Below are 16,011 nucleotides of genomic sequence, written 5' to 3' on the forward strand. Positions count from 1 at the left end.
TCAGGAGAAGATATTATTTCTGATTCATGAACAAATCTAGAGGAAAGTAAAATATACTTTTACCACAATATATTACATTCCTTGGTATGAAGATGTTAGCAAAGGTCTGGAAGATTATAAATGTTGCATTTAGAATTTAGAATAGTACAGCTCGAGAACAGCCCATTCAGCCCACAAAGCTGTGCTGAACTAGCTGAAAAGCAAATCAAAAATACCTAAACTCTAATATTTTCTACCTACAGCATGTCCATATCCCTCCATCCAACTTGTATCCATGTGCTTATCCAAACGTGTCTTCAAATCTTCTAATGTATTGGCCCCTACCACCATTCCAGGCATCCACGACTCTGAGTAAAACAATTTACCCCTCACATCCCCCTTGAGCCTCCCTCCTCCCACCTTCAGTGGATGTTCTCTGGTATTAAATATTTCAACCTGGGAAACAGATACTCTCTGTCACTCTATCTATGCCTCTCATAATCTTGTAAACCTCTATCAGATCTCCCCTCAGCCTCCATGCCCCAGAGAAAGCAACCCAAGTTTATCCAGCCTCTTGGGATAGCACATGGCCTCTAAACGAGGCAGCATCCTGGTGAACCTCTTCTGCATGCTCTCCAAAGCTTCAACATCTTTCCTATAGTGGGGTGACCAGAAATGTACGCAATACTCCAGATGTGGCCTAAACAGAGTTTTATGAAGCTGCAACATAATCTTGACTTTTGAACTCAATGCCTTGACTAATCAAAGCAAGCATTCCTTGTTAACCACCTTATCAACCTGTGCAACCACTTTCAATGGGCTATGAACTTGGATTGCAAGATCTCTCTGCTCAGCAATATTGTTAAGGACATTACCCTTAACGGTGTACTATCTCCTTGCATTTGCCCCAGCTAGGTGCAACATCTCACATTTGTCCGGATTAAACTCTATCTGCTATCTCTCAGCCCATATCTGCAATTGGTCTCTATTGTGCTGTATTCCTTGCCAGTCTTTTATGCTATCCGCAGCTCCATCAATCTTGGTATCATCCGCAAATTTATTAACCCATCCTTCTACATTTTTGTCCAGGTCATTGTTAGGTATATATTACAAACAGCAGAGGTCCCAGCACAGATTCCTGCAAAACTCCACTAATTACAGAATTCCAGCTTGAATCAGTCCCTTCAACCACTACCCTCAGTTTTCTATGTGCAAGGCTGTTCTGAATCCAAGCAGCCAATTTGCCACAAATCCAATGCATCTTAGTCTTCTGGATTAGCCTCCCATGAGAAACTTTGTCAAACGGTTTACTAAAACCCATGTAGACAACATCGACTATCCTACCCTCATCAATTTCTCATAAAAATTCACTACCTTATCAAAAAACTCAATCAAGTTGGTAAGACCCGACCTACCAAACACAATGCCATGATGGCTGTCCTGAATTAGGCTAGTGGGTTTCTAAATGCTCATGTATCCTACTGCATTAGCCACTCGCCAGTCCTCCTGGACCTCACCTGTGGCTAGAGGGGACACAGAGATACTGGTCAAGGATCCAGCAGTCTTGTCTCTTACTTCCTTCAATGACCTAGGGTAAATCCCATCAGGCCTTGGGGACTATCCACCTTACTACTCTTTAGGAGTCCTAATACTTCCTCCTAGTTGACCTCTAAATGTCTTAACGTATTTATACTCTACCCTGTTCCCTTGCAAATCATGAAGCAAAGTACTTACTAAGTACCTCACTCATATTCTCTGCATCCATGCTGATGTTATCTCCTTTATCTTTGAGTGGTCCCACCCTCTCCCTCAGTGACATAACCTGGGGTCATCGGCTGTTTCTGGTTTTGCAACATCAGAGCATTCTTAATGAAGTAACAGAGAGGGACATATCAGGAAAATGTACAGGAAGCTTGACATGAAAGCAGAGCAACAGTGATAATTTAGCAGTAAATGATATTTTACTAACTACCTACAAAATAACAAGCAATGAAGGGTCACAAAACAAGAGCGAACAGATACTTAACATGACAAGACAAGAAGGTAACTGAAGGCTAGGGCAGGCTGGTTCGTATGAGCGATCAAATATGGATGAGAATTGGGTTTAAATAGGCTGCAGGTGATGCTTTGAAAATGAGTGGCTGGTGAACCAGGTGCCTTCTGTCGACTGGGTGAAGACTGGGAGGTGCCTGCTGGTGCAGGCCTGACAAGAAGAAACAAAACAGCAGAGAGGATACATCCATGTTGTAGGGACCAAGGATTTCGTTAGCATGTAAATATTGGAAAAACCTGGGCTATCTCAATGGAACATAGACAAGGTTAAGAAGAGCCATAAAAAAGAAGGATGCATGGTGCAGGTAGAAAGAGACTGGTTCTTCTGATAAAAGTTCATTAAAAGTTATAAATCTAATCTAAATGGCAGAGAAGAAATGAGGAGTAATTATTCTATGCAGGAAGATTTTAAGATATGGAACATAAAAGGAGGATGATGCCAGATTCCATTTGAAGAGCAAATGGAAAAGCATTCAATAGAACTAACTTGCAGTGTTAAATGAAGAAACCCATGATATGGGACTATATTGGACAGTTCTTTAACGATACGATGGTGACAAAACGTACTTCTTCTCTTTTGTAAAATGCTGATTCAATAGAAAGCCCAAGATGGCTCCTTTCAATTATCAGTGTGGCTGGAGGACAGTTAAAGGTTGAAAGCATGTATGCACGGAGTTTCTTTAAAAAACTGAGTGATGTGATTTTTAATACATTGTTGTACTGGACATGCTGCTAGTTGAGAGCATATTACTTTCAAAAAAGGATATTCTGTTGGCAGATCTATTTATCTAATATCATCCTCAGTAAGCAACAACTCAAAAACACCTTCAACCACTTCACTCAGGCCATATAGAGTTTTTTTTTCCCTCTGTTACCAGGAAGATTCGATCGTAAGAATAATTCAGGAGGCTGCCAATACTGCTTGCATAATGCTCATCCTACAAAACCTGCCACTTCCTGCCCCATCAATGACAGCAAAACAACTGTTAAGATGATCTGACACTGCACCAGCCCAAAGACAGTGAGCCGCATGATATTTAGCCATTTAACCATTCGGCTACTTTAGTCTGCCTCTCCATATAGACTTGCGACATTACGTGCTTTGGTACTCAGCTATGGACCAAGGTAAAAGATGTTATGTCTGAGTGGATTTTAATTGTTCATTAAAATCTAACCCAAGGACTATTATTAAACTCGACTGTTCAACTACTCATCTAGCAATTTAAATTGATGATGATGACGTCGACTTAGACCTGAGAGGCCAGCATCGGGCATATTCATGACTTACAAGGCATAGTTCGAAAGGTTGTGTGGGGTGCCACTCCCCACATAGATATTTCACAGTATTATTTTACAAGGCCCAGTTGTGAGCTCGACATTAACCCAGCGCAGATGGAGAGCACGCACGGGTGCGGTCTGTCACTGGATTGAACTCGGGAACCTCCATTCTCGAGCTCGATGCTGATCTCACTGCGCCACCAGACAACCTAAATTTAAATTGAGTGAAAACTATACCGATGTATCATAAATGACAGCACATTATTGAGGGAAACTGCTGCAGATAATACAATACTTCAAACAAATCAAAAAAAAATGCTGACAATACTTCACAGTCCAAGTGACAGCTTAGGAAAGACTTAATATTGCAGGTTAATGATCTTTCAGATTTTTGGTATCCATTGTAATATGTTGCTAAATCCTTACTGAAAGTCAGCACATACACAATTACTTCTAAGGCTAGAAATTGGAGAATGTGAGGGGCAGAAATGAGAGTACACATTATTAATGAGGAGAAGATGCTTGAGAAGGTGAAAGGTCAGAAGGTAGATTAATCAACTGGACCAGATGCACTACACCATCTGAAGAAGCAGGGAATCCGCAGAAGGACTTGGACAAATTAGGAGAGTGGGCAAAGAAGTGGCAGATGGAATACAGTGTTGGGAAGTATGTGGTCATGAACTTCAGTAGAAGGAATAAAAGCAAGGACTATTTTCTAAACAGGGAGAAATTTCAGAAATCAGAGGTGCAAAGGGACTTCGAAGTCCTAGTGCAGCATTCTCTAAAGATCAACTTGTGGGTTGTGTTGATAATAAGGAAGGCAAGTGTAACAATTTGTTTCAAGAGGACTAGAATATAAACACAAGGATGTAATTCTGAAGCTTTATAAGGCATTGGTCAGACTACACTTGAAATATAGTGAGCAGTTTTGGAGCCCTTATCTCAGAAAGGATGTGTTGGCATTGGACACGGTCCAGAGAAGGTTCATCAGAATGATGCTGGGAATGGAAATGTTAAGATATGTGGAGCGTTTGGTAGATTTGAGTCTCAACTTGCTGGAGTTTAAAAGAATAAGGGGAGGTCTCATTGAAAGCTATTAAATATTGAAAGTCCTACATAGATAAAGTGGATGTGTAGAGGATGCTTCCTCCATTTGGATGTTTTGTCCACAGCCCCAGAGTACAAGGCCATCCCTTTAGAATAGAGATATGGAGGATTTTTTTTTAGCCAGAGGGCAGTGAATCTGTTGAATTCATTGCCACAGATGGTTGTGGAGGCAAAGTCATTGGGTATACTTAAAGCAGAGGTTGATGGGTTCTTGATTAGTATTGGTGTCAATGGCTACGTTGAAAAGGCAGGAAAATGGGGTTGAGAAGGATAATAAATCAGCCGTAAGGAATGGAAGAGCAGACTCAATGGACTTAATGGAATAATTCTGCTCCTATGTCTTATGGTCTTATGGTATTAAGGCTTGGTTGCAGAGAATTTGTTATCTGATCTCCTTCATAAAATGATCTTTTCATGATGTTAATTAACAAGAGTGTGGCAATTTAAGTAATGACCTTTTTTCCTTAAACATTTAACCACCTTATTGGAAGAGGAAAATTATGCATGGAAGGTTCCTTACTCTCAACACCCATTTATTAGAAAGCAATTTTTAAACAGAATGAAACAAACTTATGCTTTTCTTTGTATATGTAACCACACAGATGGGAGATCATCCTGAGTACTTCCTGAAAAAAAGATCTCAATTCATTTGATACCAGGGCATTAACAATGCTTCACTGATGCATATTAGCAGCTGCCATTAAGAACGGATGCACGGGAGATTTTGCCACTTACTCAGCTTCAGTCAACTGTACTGTACATAATTATGAATCAGAAACCTCAAAGGCATCTGGAACTTTAAAACTGAATTTGCAATCTCAAGGTAAATGAGGCTAAAATATAGCCATGGCCTCTGCATTTTTATTTTTATACTTATAACACAAGCCACTACAGTTCAATATAGAGGGAATCTGCAATAAAGATTTTGGAAAAGAAATGCAACCAATAGTGTCATAGGTCATAGAGAAATACGAAAAGGAACATGACATTTGGCCTGTCGAGTCCGTGCTGACCACCAAACACCATCAACACTCGGCCTTCATTAATCCCATTTTTATTCTCCCTGCATTCTCAACAATTTCCCCTAGATTCCACCATTTAGGAGTGGTAATTTAGAATGGTCAAATAACCTAAAAATCCACACATGTTTGGGATATGGGAGGAAACTGGAGCAGCTAGAAGAAAGCGATGGTGTGACAGGGAGAACTTGCAAACTCCACACAGACAGTGAGTAGAAACATAAAAACACAGAAAACCTACAGCACAATACAGGTCCTTCAGCCCAAAATGCTGTGCCAAACTTGTACTTACTTTAGAAATTACCTAGGGTTGCCCATAGCCCTCTATTTTTCTAAGCTCAATGTATCTATCTAAGAGTCGCTGAAAAGACCCTATTGTATCAGCTTCCAACACCGTTGCCGGCAGCTCATTCCACGGACTCACCACTCTCTGCATAAAAACTTATCCCTGACATCTCTTCTGCACCTGCTTCCTAGCACCTTAAAACTGTGCTCTCTCATGTTAGCCATTTCAGCCCTAGGAAAAAGCCTCCAACTATCCACACGATCAATGCCACTCATGACCTTATACACCTCTAATAGGTCATCTCTCATCCTCCGTCGCTCCAAGGAGAAAAGGCCATGTTCACTCAACCTATTTTCATAGGGCATACCCCCAATGCAGGCAACATCCTTGTAAGTCTCTTCTGCTCCCTTTCTATGGTTTCCACATCCTTCCTGCAGTGAGGTTACCAGAACTGAGTACAGTACTCCAAGACGGGTCTGACTAGGGTCCTATATAGCTGTAACATTACCTCTTGGCTCTTGAACTCAATCCCATAGTTGATGAAGGCCAAAACACTGTATGCCTTCTTAACCACACAGTCATCCTGGGCTGCAGCCTTGAATGTCCTATGGTCTCAAATCCCTAGATCCCTCAGATCCTGCCAAGAGTCTTACCATTAATATTATATTCTGCCATCATATTTGACCTACCAAAATGAACCAGCTCACACTTAACTGGATTTAACTCCATCTGCTACTTCTCTGCCCAGTTTTGCCTCCTATCGATGTCCTGCTGTAACCTTTGACAGCCCTCCACACCATCCACAACACCCCCAACATTTGTGTCATCAGCAAATTTACTAACCCATCCCTCCACTTCCTCATCCAGGTCATTTATAAAGATCATGAAGAGAAGGGGTCTCAGAACAGATCCCTGAGGCACACTACTAGTCTTTCAACTCCATGAAGAATATGATCCATCTACAACAATGTTTTTGCCTTCTGTGGGCAAACCAATCCACAAAACAAGGTCCTGTTGGATCCCATGCCTCCTTACTTTCTCAATAAGCCTTGCATGGGGTACCTTATCAAATGCCTTGCTGAAATCCATATACACTACATCCACTGCTCTACCTTCATCAATGAGTTTACTCATATCCTCAAAGAATAAAATCAGGCTCATACAGCACAACCTGCCTTTGACAAAACCATGCTGACTATTCCTAATCATATTATGCCTCTCCAAATGTTCATAAATTCTGCCTCTCAGGATCTTCTCCATCAACTTACCAACCACTGAAGTAAGACTCACTGGTCTATAATTTCCAGGACTAACTCTACTCCCTTTCTTGAATAAGGCAACAACACCTGCAATCCTCTAATCCTCTGGAACCTCTCCCATCCTTATTGATGATGCAAAGATCATTGCCAGAGGCTCTGCAATCTCTTCCCTTACCTCCCACAGTAGCCTCATCTCATCTGATCCCTGTGACTCAGCAATCTCCTCCCTTGCCTCTCACAGTAGCCTGGGATACATCTTGTTCGATCCCAGAGACTTATCCAACTTAATGTTTTCCAAAAGCTCCAGCACATCTTCTTTCTTAATATCTATATGCTCAAGCTTTTCAGTCCGCTGTACGTCATCCCTACAATCGCCAAGATCCTTTTCCATAGCGAATACTAATGCAAAGTATTCATTAAGTACCCTCGCTACCTGGTCCGGTTCCATACATACTTTTCCACTGTCACACTTGATTGGTCCAATCCTCTCACATCTTATCTTCTTGCTCTTCACATACTTGGAGAATGCCTTGGGGTTTTCCTTAATCCTGCTCACCAAGGCCTTCTCATGGCCCCTTCTGGTTCTCCTAATTTCATTCTTAAGCTCTTTCCTGCTAGCCTTATAATTTTTGAGATCTCTGTCATTGCCTAGTTTCTTTAACCTTTCGTAAGCTTTTCTTTTCTTCTTAACTAGATTTCCTACAGCCTTTGTACACCATTGTTCCTATACCCTTCCATCCTTTCCCTGTCTCGTTCGAATGTACCTATGCAGAACTGCACGCAAATATCACCTGAACATTTGCCACGTTTCTGCTGTACATTTCCCTGAGAACATCTGTTCGCACTTTATGCTTCCAAGTTTCTGCCTGCTAGCTTCATATTTCCCCTTACTCCGACTAAAAGTTTTCCTAACTTGTCTGCTCCTATCCCTCTCCAATGTGTTGGTAAAGGAGATAGAATTGTGATCACTATCTCCAAAATGCTCTCCCACTGAGAGACCTGACACCTGATCAGGTTGATTTCCCAATACCAGATCAGTACAACCTCTCCTCTTGTCAGCTTATCTATATATTGTGTCAGAAAGCCTTCCTGAACACACCTAACAAACTCCACCCCATCTTTGCTCTAGGGAGATGCCAATCAATATTGGGAAAATTAAAATCTACTATCATGACAACCTTGTTATTATTGCACCGTTCCAGAATTTGTCTCCCTATCTGCTCCTTGATGTTTCTGTTACAATTGGGTGGTCTATAAAAAACACCCTGTTGAGTTATTGACCCCTTCCTGTTTCTAACTTCCACTCACAGAGACTCATGACTTCCCTCCTTGACTTCCTCCTTTTCTGCAGCTGTGACATTAACTCTAATCAGCAGTGCCATGCCCCCACCTCTTTTGTAGCCAAGATTCAGATGGAACTTGGGTTTCTGCTGCTGTAAGGAGTAGTTGTCCTAACTGTGCCCCAGACAAGAGTAAGAAATCTCAAAAGTTTCTTGTGAGACCAACTGAGAACATATATCTGATTTCACTCTGAGCATCCACTGCCAGCTCCATTTTGAAGAAATAGAAGCAATGCAATCAAAACTCTTTCTTGGATAAGAGATCTCTCTAAGGAGGTATGATGTGCTGTAAGTTACCCTGGAGTTTATGCATTCTTAGTCAGGATGTATCATTGACCTTTCACCAGGTCAATGACACATAACACATTTTCCCAGAAGGCGGCTGCAGATCTGCAAAGGAGATATTGAATATATTAATCTCATTCCACACTCTTACTCTCAGTGGGTTTGTTAGTTCATAGTATTTTGCCTCAGGGATCAAAGTTTCTTATTTATTCACCTTTCATTCTCAACAAAGTGTAGTTCCAATCTATTCAGTCTTTCCTCATGGTAGATGGGATTAATTCAATTTGGCAACGTGATCGGACAGATATCACAGGCCAAAAGGCCTTATCTTCTCCAGCATCTACAGATTTTCTCCTGTTCTGTGCTCTCTGTTCTATTTTCTATGTGCAAACCTGTTATCCCTGCAACCGATCTTGTCGACCTTCACTGCACTATCTCCATGAGCATATACTGTACATCCTCTCATACGTAAAGAGGTTAAATCTGTACACAAAACTCTGTGTGTAACCAAACCCCTATTCAACTACAATAAACCTTCCTTATTCCGATATCTCACTCCTTTTGCAATGAAGGCTAAATACAACTGCCCTCTAAATTGTTTACCGTACTTAAGTTAGCATTCAGTGACCATTGTATCAGCATACTGAGGTCCTTTTGATCATCTCTTTCTGGCTAACAAATGTTTTCTGTTCACGCAACCAAAGCAGTGAGCTCCATGTTCTTCCAAATTGCATTCCAAATGTCATGTTCTCAAACACTTACTCATTTTATTCAAATGCTCTTCAAGTCATGTTGCATCTTAATTGCAAGTTTAGCTGAATCATCAACAAATCAGAATCAGGTTCATTATCATCGGTATGTGTCGTGAAATTTGTTATTTTAGCAGCAGCAGGTCAATGCAATACATAAGATAGAAAAAGGCAATAAATAAATAAATACATACATACATACATACATACATAGTAAATCAATTTCTGAATATGTATATTGAATAGATTAAAAATCGTGCAAATAATATATATTTAAAAAGTGAGGTAATGTTAAATGGTTCAATGTCCATTTAGGAATCAGATGGCAGAAGGGAAAAAGCTGTTCCTGAATTGCTGAGTGTGTGCCTTCAGGCATCTGTACCTCCTACCAACTGGTAGCAGTGAGAAAAGGGCATGCCTTGGGTGCTGGAGGTCCTTAATAATGAACGCTGCCTTTCTGAGACACTGCTCCTTGGAAATATCCTGGGTACTTTGCAGGCTAGTACCCAAGATGGAGCGGACTAAATTTACGACCCTCTGCAGCTCCTTTTGGTCTTGCGCAATAGCTCCCCCATACCAGACAGTGATGCAGTCTGTCAGAATGCTCTCCACGATACATTTTTAGAAGTTTTTGAGTGCTTTTGTTGACATACAAAATCTCTTCAAACTCCTAATGCAGTATAGTCGCTGTCTTGCCTTCTTTACAGCTACATTGATATGTTGGGACCAAGTTAGTTCCTCAGAGATCTTGACACCCAGGAACTTGCAATTACTCACTCACTCCATTTCCGATCCTTCTATGAGGATTGGTATGTGTTCCTTCGTCTTACCTTTCCTGAAGTCCACAATCAGCTCTTACATCTTACTGATGTTGAGTGTAAGATTGTTGCTGCAACACCACTGCACTAGTTGGCATTTCTCCCTCCTGTACGCCCTCTCATCTCCATCTGAGACTCAACCAACAGTGGTTGTATCATCAGCAAATTTATAGATGGTATTTAAGCTATGGTTAGCCACAGAGACATGGGTATAGAGAGAGTCAAGCAGTGGGCTAACCACACACCCCTGAGGTGCACCAGTTTTGATTGTGAGTGAAGAGGAGATATTATCACCAAATCCACATAGATTGTGGTCTTCTGGTTAGGAAGGCGAGGATCCAGTTACAGAGAGGGGTACACATATTCTGTAATTTCTCAATCAATATTGTGGGAATGATAGTGTTAAATGCTGAGCTATAGTCAATATATAGCATCCTGACATAGGTGCTTGTATTGTCCGGGTAGTCTAAGGCCGTGTGAAGAGCCATTGAGATTGCATCTGCCATTGATCTATTGTGGCGATAGGCAAATTGCAATGGGTCCAGGTCCTTGCTGAGACAGGTGTTCAGTCTTGTCATGACCAACCTCTCAAAGCATTTCATCACTGTAGATGTGTGTGCTACTGGGAGACAATCATCGAGGCAGCTCACATTATTCTTCTTAGGCACTGGTATAATTGTTGCCTTTTGAAGCAAGTGGGAACTTCCGCCTTTTGCAGGGAAAGGTTGAAAATGTCTTTGAATACTATCACAAGTTGGTTGGCACAAGTTTTCAGAGCCTTACCAGGTACTCCACTGGGGCCTTCCGCCTTGAAAGGGTTCACCCTCTTTAAAGACAGTCTAACATCTGCCTCCGAGACAGAGATCGAAGGGTCACCGGGTGCAGCAGGGATTTTCATAGCTGGAGTTATATTCTCCCCTTCAAAGCAGTCATAGAAGTGGGCAAATTTGATGTTGGTCCCCTCAGCCATATCAATACAATATATCAATATTAGTATCTACCTCGATTGTGAATAATTGCCCCGTAATCATTTCATTTGGTACTTTACTGATCACAGCCTGTCAAACTGGGAATAAATTGTCTGCTTCTGTTTCTTGCTTCCCATCCAAAAATGAATCCTTAATCCATGTCAATACATTACCTCAAATTCCATGTATAGTAATCAATCTCCTTGTGTGGAACCTTATTCCAAATCAAGCACATATACTGATTTGCCCATTTTTTCTACAAGTCACATGCTCAAAGAATTCTAGCTAATCAGTCACAGCAATTTTACTTTTATAACTGTATATTGGATTTGCTTGGTTTTGTTTCGACTTTCAAGGTGGCCTGTTATCACAATAGTTATTCCTCATCCTAGCATTTCCTTGCCACTGACATCAGGCTTAAATTAAAATCAACAGAAAATTGAGAAACACTCAGCAAGGCAGACAGCATCTATGGAAAGAGAATCAATGTTATAATTTCAGGACAAAGGATCCTTATTAGTCCTTGTTTTTCTTCCTCCAGGTCCTACCTGGCATGATGAATGATTCCAGCATTTTTTATTTTGCATTTCCGTCATCTTCAGTGTTACTTAATTTTCATGGACAGCAGGCTGGTAGCTTCCTATTTTTTTCCCTTCCATCTTAAATAATGGGATCATTTTGTTTTTTTTTAATCTTCTAATTCACAGAGACAATTCCAGGATCTACACAACTCTAAAGAACTTTGACCAGATCCTCTCAAAAGCTTCCAGGTTCTGTTTGATTCACTAGCTTCTGAACTTGCCCAATACTCCAGAACTACGTTTTGACTAATACTTAGCCTTTCATTTACTTATTCTTCCTGGATTTTTAATTCTTCAATGTATCTGGTGGATTGTGAGTGCCTTCTTCCACGATGACAGATCCAAATTAATTGTTTAATTATTTTACCATTTCCTTATTGCACACTATAAATTCCTTTGTCTCAGTCTATAAATTCTTTTGTCTCTTGCTATTTATTTTTCTTACCTCAAAAAATGTTTAGTCAATTTTTATATTACTCATCGGTCTCCTCTCTTTAAACAATTTCTTGCTACTACTTTGCTGAGTTCTAAAATACTCTTAATGTTCATGTCTTCTGTTATCTCAGAAAATTCTGTTAGCCATTTCCATGGATTTTACGCCACCTTAAATTTCCCTTGACAATCTCAGATGAATCACTTTTCCTAATGAAAGGTCTTGGCCCGAAACATTAACAATTTATTCATTTCCATAGATGCTGCCTATCCTGCTGAGTTCCTTCATGACTTTGTGTGTCTTGCTTTGAATTACCAGCATCTGCAGATTTTCTTGTGCTTGTGAATCACTTTTCCTGTTTTATTTTTTGTGTGAATTAAACAAACACATTTTCTTGGCAGTATATGCATTATTTCTTTAAGTGCAACTATCAGTCCATCTTCACCTCTTTCAATCTTTTTTTTCAGTCATAGTCAACAGATCATCTCATAATTTCATCATATCATTTCTTTAGATTTAAGACCCTAGTTGCGCATTGAACCACATAATTTTCAAACTTATTGCTAAATTCCCATTCCCAAAGGTCCATTGACAAAATGCTTATCAATTAACCCTTTCCCATTGCACCGAATGAGACCCAAAATAAATATTTTTGTTCCTATCTCAAAATATTGATTTGGAAAAGTATCTTGAATATATTTTATGGGTTTATCTACTTCCTTAGAACAACAAATTTGATTTAATTAGTCAATTTGTAGGGTAAATTCTTTTTTGATAACATTAACCCCTTCACAAGCATCTATAATGTCACGGTCTATATTCTTCTCCCAATATTATAAATATTGTTTGCTGGACTATAATAATGGGTTTCGCTCTTTGCTAATTTTTAGCCTGATGCAAATTAATTCTCATTCCACATCATTCCAAATTCATTTCTCACTACTTCACTGATCTCTCTAATTAACCCTATTTCTTTTACTTATCTTTTTAACTGCTGAAAACCCTGAAATATTTGATTCTCGGTCACCTTGAAGCCACGTTTCCATGTGTAATGGCAATAAAATCATATTGATTTAAAGTCATGGAATCAGAGTCATTCATCCATCATGTCCAGGTCAACCACAGACTCCCCTTCTAAAACTAATTCAATTTTCCATTGCCTTCTTTGTCTTCCAGTTGTCTAGTACCACATCCCTAGGCAGTGAAAATTTAAAAATCACTGTCAAGACTCCAGCAATCTTCTCCCATGCTTTTCCTACCAGCCTGCAATACATCTCATCAGGTTTATGGATTTATCCACCTTTGAGCCTGCCAAGTCACATAGTATCTCCTTTTTCAGAGCTATATGTTCTAAAATTTCACCAGGCCCTCATTGAATTCTCTTACTACAATGCCTTTCTCGGTAGTAAATACAGATTTACATTTATTAATATCATTAACTAATTTATCTTGCAAACACTCAGTTACAAAATTTTCAATTCATTCATTTTACAATGTTTTTGCGTTCTGACCTTTTCTGCTGCTTGATTCTGCCTTTGCTGTCCACTTCATTTTTCTTGCCAAATTTCCAATTTTCCTTTCGTCTTTTCTGAATTCCCTTTTCTCGTAAGCTGACATTGAACTGATGAGGTGTGGACTGGAAATTTTTGTTCAAAGTTAAAAATTAGAAAATGCAATAGCAGTGATGGACTTGTTTTTGTGAATTTATCAAAGCCATCTAATCTGTCACCATATGCTGAGTAAATTCTCTCATCATAATAGCTCACTTAAGTCCCATCACTTTAGTCAAGATTGATACGATGCAAGTCTTATCTGTCAGCAGCAATATATGAATTAGTACCAGCGGCCATAATCTCGTTCCTCAGGGAAATGGATCACAGTTCAAAACTGGTCAAAATTCAAGATAACTGGAAAGCAAAGTAGCTGGCATATTTTGATGGGTTATAAATCTTTAGCTGACATATTGTTTAGTACTGGATTTGAATACAAGAGTAAAATGGAATTACTGAAATTATGTAAGAGCTTGTGAGGCTTTGGCTAGAGTATCGTGCACAGTCTTGCTTCAGAAATATGAATATGGAAAAAGACACACTTACCATAACAGGAATGAGGTTGAACCTCACAGAACAAGATAGTGGATGTAACATTGGAGGAGAGATTCAGCCCATAAAGTCTGAGTTCAGAAGACAGAGAAGTAATCTCAAAGAAGTTTTTAAAATTCTTTGTGAGTTTGTCAGTCTAGATACGGGGAGAATTTTGTTCTCTGGCAGAAAAATTCAGAATCAGGCTCACAGTGTCAGAATAAGGGGTGAGTTAGTTAGGACTGTTTTTGAAGAGAATTTTTTACATCGAATGGTAATGAATCTTTGAAAATCTTTACAACAGAAATCTATAATGTCATTGAGTTAACTCAAAACAGAGGTTGATAGATTTTCAAATCAAGGATCCATAGATTTTCTAAATATTAACAGAATAGCGACATCGGAATCGCACAAGATAATATTGCTGAGGTAAATAATGAGCTATATTCTGATGAATGGTGGTGTGGGCTCAAAGAGCCAGGTGGACTGCTCTTGCTCTTATCTTCATTTTCTTATGCGTCATGCTTCATGCCTAAAAAATGCTTGCTATGATGTACCACACACAAAAAATGCTGGTGAACGCAGCAGGCCAGGCAACATCTATAGGAAAATGTACAGTCCACGTTTCGGGCTGAGACCCTACGTCAGGACTAACTGAAAGAAGAGATAGTAAGAGATTTGAGAGTGGGAGGGGCAGGGGGAGATCCAAAATGATAGGAGAGGACAGGAGGGGGAGGGATGGAGCTAAGAGCTGGAAAGTTGATTGGCAAAAGGGATACGAGGCTGGAGAAGGGAAAGGATCATGGGACGGGAGGCAGAGGGAGAAAGAAAGGGGGAGCAGAGCCCAGAGGATGGGCAAGGAGTTATAGTGAGAGGGACAGAGGGAGAAAAAAGAGAGAGGATAGAGAGATAGATAGATAGATAGATAGATAGACAGACAAACAAACAAACAAACAAACAAATAAATAAATAAGGGATGGGGTACGAAGAGGAGGTGGGGCATTAATGAAAGTTAGATAAGTCAATGTTCATGCCATCAGGTTGGAGGCTGCCCAGACGGAATATAAGGTGTTGTTCCTCCAACCTGAGTGTGGCTTCATCTTGACAGTAGAGGAGGCTGTGGATAGACATATCAGAATTGGAATGGGATGTGGAATTAAAATGCGTGGCCACTGGGAGATCCTTCTTTCCCTGGCAGGCAGGGCGTAGGTGTCCAGCGAAACGGTCTCCCAGCCTGCGTCGGGTCTCGCCAATATATAGAAGGCTGCATCGGGAGCACCGGACGCAGTATATCACCGCAGCCAATTCACTGGTGAAGTGTCGCCTCACCTGGAAGGACTGTCTGAGGCCCTGAATGGTGGTGAGGGAGGACGTGTAAGGGCATGTGTAGCACGTGTTCAGCTTAGAAGGACAAGTACCAGGAAGGAGATCGGTGGGAAGGGATTGGGGGGGGGGGGACGAATGGACAAGGGAGTCACGTAGGGAGCGATCCCTGCGGAAAGCAGAAAGGTGGGGGAGGGAAAGATGTGTTTAGTGGTGGGATCCCGTTGGAGGTCACGGAAGTTACAGAGAATTATATGTTGGACCCGGAGGCTGGTGGCATGGTAGGTGAGGACAAGGGGAACCTATTCCTAGTGGGGTGGCAGGAGGATGGGGTGAGAGCAGATGTGTGAGATGTTCTTTCTCCCTAGGCCTCCCGTCCCATAAGCCTTTCCCTTCTCCAGCCTCGTATCCCTTTTGCCAATCAACTTTCCAGCCCTTAGCTCCATCCCACCC

The sequence above is a fragment of the Mobula hypostoma genome, chromosome 21 (assembly GCF_963921235.1).
Source record: "Mobula hypostoma chromosome 21, sMobHyp1.1, whole genome shotgun sequence".
Lineage (NCBI taxonomy): Eukaryota > Metazoa > Chordata > Chondrichthyes > Myliobatiformes > Myliobatidae > Mobula > Mobula hypostoma.